At 51.0% G+C, this 5,066-nt stretch overlaps 1 protein-coding gene across 6 annotated transcripts in view; it reads left to right on the forward strand.

Annotated features, from left to right (window-relative positions):
- SNX29 (sorting nexin 29) overlaps positions 1-5,066 on the forward strand; it is a 440,342-nt gene that overhangs the window by 231,681 nt on the left and 203,595 nt on the right. The window lies entirely within an intron of this gene.

Genomic DNA, 5,066 nt, shown 5'->3' on the forward strand with positions numbered 1-5,066 from the left:
ACGGTGCAGGAGGTGAAGGTGTGGTTGATGGAGAAGGCAGTGGTGATGGCCCGGCGGTGTGGGGGCGGGGAGTGGGAGGTGGTGATGCGGGTTTCAGCATTTATCGATCATTTCTGTGCCAGGCACTACGCTAAGCACTTTAGGGATGCTATCTCTTTCTATCCTCATAGCAGCCCTGTGAGGTTAGGTATTTTTTTGTATTTTCTACTTCGTAGATGAGGAAGCTGGGGCGTGAGGAAGTTAAGTACGTTATGTTCCTCAAGAGATGAGAGTGAAAAGAGGGGCCCCAGGCCTGGATGTGGCTCACTCTGTCATCTCCATCAGGCCCATACTCAGATACCTGCTTCTTAGAGAGCCCTTCCCTGACCACCTCTCTCATCCCCGAGCCTTAGTAGGTGTTACCGATTGTAGCATGTGTCAGTTTAAGGTGTACGCCGTGATGATTGGATCACGTATATGCTGTGCAGTGCTTACCCCAGTAAGGCGAGTTAACACCTCCATCTCTTCACATAATTGCGTTTCCTTTTTATGGCGATTCCGTGTAAGATCTGCTCTCTTTATGACTTTCAAGTGTACCATCCGGTATTGTGAGCTATAGTCACCGCGATGTACACCAGAGCCTCAGAACTTACTCATCTCATAACCAGAAGTTTGTACCCTCTGACCTACATCTCCCCGTTTTCCCCTGCCCCCGGCGCCTGGCCATCACCATTCTCCTCTGTTTTTGAGTACAGCGTTTGTAGATTCCACATGTGAGCTCATGTGGTGTTTGTCTGTCTTTGTCTGACTTCCCTCGCTGAGCATCATGTCCTCAAGGTCCATCTGTGTTGTTGCAAATGGCAACTGATTTTAATCGTCAACACCCAGGGAGTCAGACGACACTCATTTGCTTGCTGGATTCAGCTTGCCGCTGCCCACTTACTCCCCTGTGTGGATCTGGGAGAAGCACCTGAGGAAGCAGAGGTTTGACCAGATGAGATTTACGCTTCGTGACGATCACCGCAGCAGTGTGACTTTAGCACCGGAGGGGGCGGAGGCTGGGGCACGGCAGGCTTGTGCAGTAACCCACCCAGGGTGGCAGGGTTCCTGAGAGTGCAGTGCAGATGATGCCTTTGTGACCTGGACATTTTAGTGGCCCGTGACAGCGTGTCAGTGGCAAGTCACTTCACTTTACTGGGCATGTTTTATCATCTTCAGAAAGGGCAGCAGCGTGAAACCAGCCACATCGGAGCCTGAGGCAAAAGAAGAAATTGGTTGTACTGATTATGTCTGTATTTTAAGATTTTGCTCTTTTGTTCATTATATTTTTCTTTTAACTTTGATTTTTCAAATTATTGCAGGAAAACATTATTGCGATGGCTGAGGTTTTTGGCGCCACCTTAAATTTTGCCCCTGGCCCCTGGCACCCTGATCCAACCAAAAAAGCCAATTCCTCTTGACATCGGGGCCTGTCGGGCTCAGAAAACCTCTGACGCAGCACAATTACAGTTTCCTAATTATGTTCTCTGGGATTTGACTAGGCAAAGACAGTGTTTTTACCTAGAATTTGGTCAAACCACTTGCAAGTTTTATGTCATAAGGCGAGTACCGACAAGCTGTAACCTGTCCAAATTTATAACAGGCCTTTAAATACATTTGCACTTTGTCAAAATAACAGAATCTTTGGCTGGAGAATTAGACTATTACAGAACCTTTGAAATCTTTGTCCTCTTCTGGCCAATGCTGAACGCGCTTTTCACCGCCTTTGCGAGCACCTCCCGTTTGGGCAAAACTGAAGGCAGCTTTTAGTTCGACAATTGCTCTGAGTTCCCCTCTGCTGATGGCAGAGCGCCTGCGACAGTGGCCTGGCCTTCGGCGAAAATGGCGAAATATTCTATTTCACTTCTCCAGCACTTTGGAGAATCTTCAAAAAAGTTATTAGGAATCTGACAGCAGAGGACAGATTTGTCAGCCGAGCTGTCCTGCTGAGCTTGCCGTGAGCGCCCGCGTCCAGTTGAGGCAGAGCGATTACCTTGACGGAGGTGGGAACGCTGTTGTCAAAACTTCGTCTTGAGACTGAGGGTTGAGGATTGGGGCGGGGGGAGCATGGCTGAGCAGGCCACCTGCACCCCCTGTGAAGGGAGGGGCACGAGGGGAGCATAGTGGCATCTTGGAAGGAGCACCATGTCTGCAGGCACCCAGGCTGGCTTCCCAGCTCTGGCCCTTTTGGGGTCAGTGGGTGACCTGAATGAGGCCCTGCTCCTCCTAGACCTCCGTCTCCTTGTCCTTGTTGTTGTTGATCAGGCCATTCTAAGTGGATTTCAGAAGAGAGCTCGGTAAACCATAATGGCTTCAGTAACAGAATGATACGGGTTCAAATTCTGGGTGCCCTTACCCACTCCGAGTCTGTTTTTTTCCTCCAGCAAATGGAGTGGTGATGCCAACTTCATATTGTCCTGAGGATGAATGACTGCATGTATCTGGTGCCCGGCTGGCAGGGTTTGGGGTAAATGGTGTGTTACATTGTTAAGGAGACAGAGCATCGTTTGCTCCAGCATGTGATGAGGATGCAGTTCCTGCCAGTTAATGAGGCGGTGCCATGAATGGTGTGAGGAGAGCAGAGTTATCCCCACAAGCACGTGTCGTGAATGTTGAACAGGGACAGATGCATGAAGTCCTAGCCTCCTGAGGGTTGGTCTGGGGCCTTTTCCTCACCATTTCATCCTATATATCTGGCACAGAGGCGGGCAGCTTCGTGGGTGTAAACGTTTCCTGGATGCACGTCTAAGCCAAGCAGAGGCAAGAAGCTGGCAGTAGCATCCCTGGGGCTGCTCGGGTTCCCGGGTGGTCCCGCCTGTGTTGGAGCCGGAGTGGCTCCGGGAGTCCTGGAGGCCCATCGCATGGTGGGCAGTGCCCGGCTGCCTGCGCTTAGCACTGACACGGCTGTGCTGGTTGTTAAAATGGTAAATACACCCCCACCTGTCAGCAAGGTGCTGTCACCAGCTCCCCACGTCATCTTTCACTTCCCCAGTGACCTCGACCCTCTGGTCTCTCAGCCCACCAGCCACCCCTGCTCTGAATGTGTTTATACAACCAGCAGCAGAGGTGGTGGCTCACTGGCTGCCACTCATCTGTCCCCACCAGCTGGCATTCTCCCCAGTTATTGTTCATGGCAGCTGCTGAGACCTGCAAACTCTGCCCTGTCCCACATCGCTCTGTCTTGGGAGCATTTTCTCGCAGGGTCTGGGGTCACCCTGGGTGTGATTCAGGCTTCAGGTCGGTGTCATCCGTGCACTGGGTACCTGCTATGGCCCGGCACCACCCTAGGTGCAGATGCTGTTCTTAGCCCTCAGACGCGCCTGCTAGGTAGGTGCCGTCGTGATCTTTACAAATACTTACCGAGTACTTACCGAGTACTTACAGTGACGTGCCGGTCACTGTGTGCCAGGGACCAACAGTGAATAAAACAGGAAAAACATCCTCGACTTCGTAGGTCTTAGGCAGATTGTTGCAATTCATGGCTAATATCCACTATCGCCATTTTCACATAAATGGCGTTTCTAGATGGATACAAATTAAAGGCAGTTTCATCCATTTCTCAGCCAGAGAGTCTTGACAACCTGTAAGGGTTTATTTACCTAATGAGCAAAGGCAATAAGAGCGCCGACGAGGCGTGGCGATGGTAAGTGTGATCACGTAAGCCGCTGATTATGTCCAGAACCATCAGGAGACTATCAAACCTGCTGTGTGTAGACAGGAAGGAGAAGAGCGAATCAGGGAAATGGCAGGTCACGGCCGGCTGGGAATAACAGGACAAACGTGAATGGCGACAGCGGAGACAACCTAAAAAGAAGCCTCGCTATAATGAAAACTTGTCTCTGGGGCATTAGCATCGACAGAAACTAAGATAAAATTATCCACCAGTGTGTTTGGGAGTAATTTTGGCCCCTCATCCTGGAGGCGAACACACATCCCTCCTCAGGGAGAGGGTGACCAAGAAGGGGCCCAGGGGAAGGGCGAGTATTTGCAGGCTTAGCTGTTGCTTCACGCCAAAGCGGCGAGTCCTCAGATCAGCAAGGCGTGTGAGCTTCAGCAGGGCCGCTTGCTGCTTCATTTCCATCCTCCAGATCTCTCCCGTGGACTGCCCTAACCGGAAACGTACAGGAAAGGGAATTCCGGAGAATGTAGCTGAGCCCAGCCAAGTGGACACATTCCAAAGCCACCACAAAATGCATGCTAGTAACATATATTAAAGCGCTCAGCAAAGTGGTTAAGAACGTGGACTCAGGGCCAGGTGGCCTGGGTTCAGGTGGCCTCCGCCGTGGACTTGCTGTGTCAGTCACCTGGGCAGCTTCCTTCAGAAGTCTGGCCCTTAGTGTTTTTGTCTGCAAAGTGATGATGACATTAATACCTGCCTCGTAGGGCTCAAGAGGATTTATTCAGCTCATCGCTGGCAAGTGCTAATCACAGCCTGAGCTATACGTTAACTGCTCCAGATGTTAACAGCTGTAAAATAAAAATGTTTGCCTTCACATCACTCCGGTTCCCTCTCGTGGCAAGGACCACACTCGTGCTGCATTTGGAGAGACTCATCTAAACACTAATCCCAACGTTTGAACCTGACAACAGATGCACCAGAAAGACGATGCGCCACCATCAAGGACTAGGGCGTCGTTCCCCGCCTAGTCCGTGAGAAAAGGAAATAAATACCCGTCTACACAAAGATTTGTGCGCGAACGTTCCGAGCAGCTTTGTCCGTGGTAGCCCCAAACTAGGAACCCCCAAGCAGAGGACATGAACGATGGTGTGCCATACAACAAAGAGGAAGGAACCACTGGGGCACGCCACGGCGCGAACGAGTCTCAAACTCATTATGCTGGGTGGAGAAAATCAGACCCAAAGAGTATATACTGTGCGATTCCATTTATAGAAAACTCTAGAAAATGCAGGCTGATCTGTAGAGACAGACAGAACAGTGGTTGCTTGAGGGTGGGGCCTGGGGAGGGGCTGTACCGAGGGACCACCAAAGGGCCAAGGGGACTTTCCTGGTGATGGATGCCTTCACTAGCTTGATGGGGACGATGATT

This window comes from Pteropus medius, unplaced genomic scaffold (genome assembly GCF_902729225.1).
Source record: "Pteropus medius unplaced genomic scaffold, Ma_sr-lr_union100, whole genome shotgun sequence".
Taxonomy (NCBI): domain Eukaryota; kingdom Metazoa; phylum Chordata; class Mammalia; order Chiroptera; family Pteropodidae; genus Pteropus; species Pteropus medius.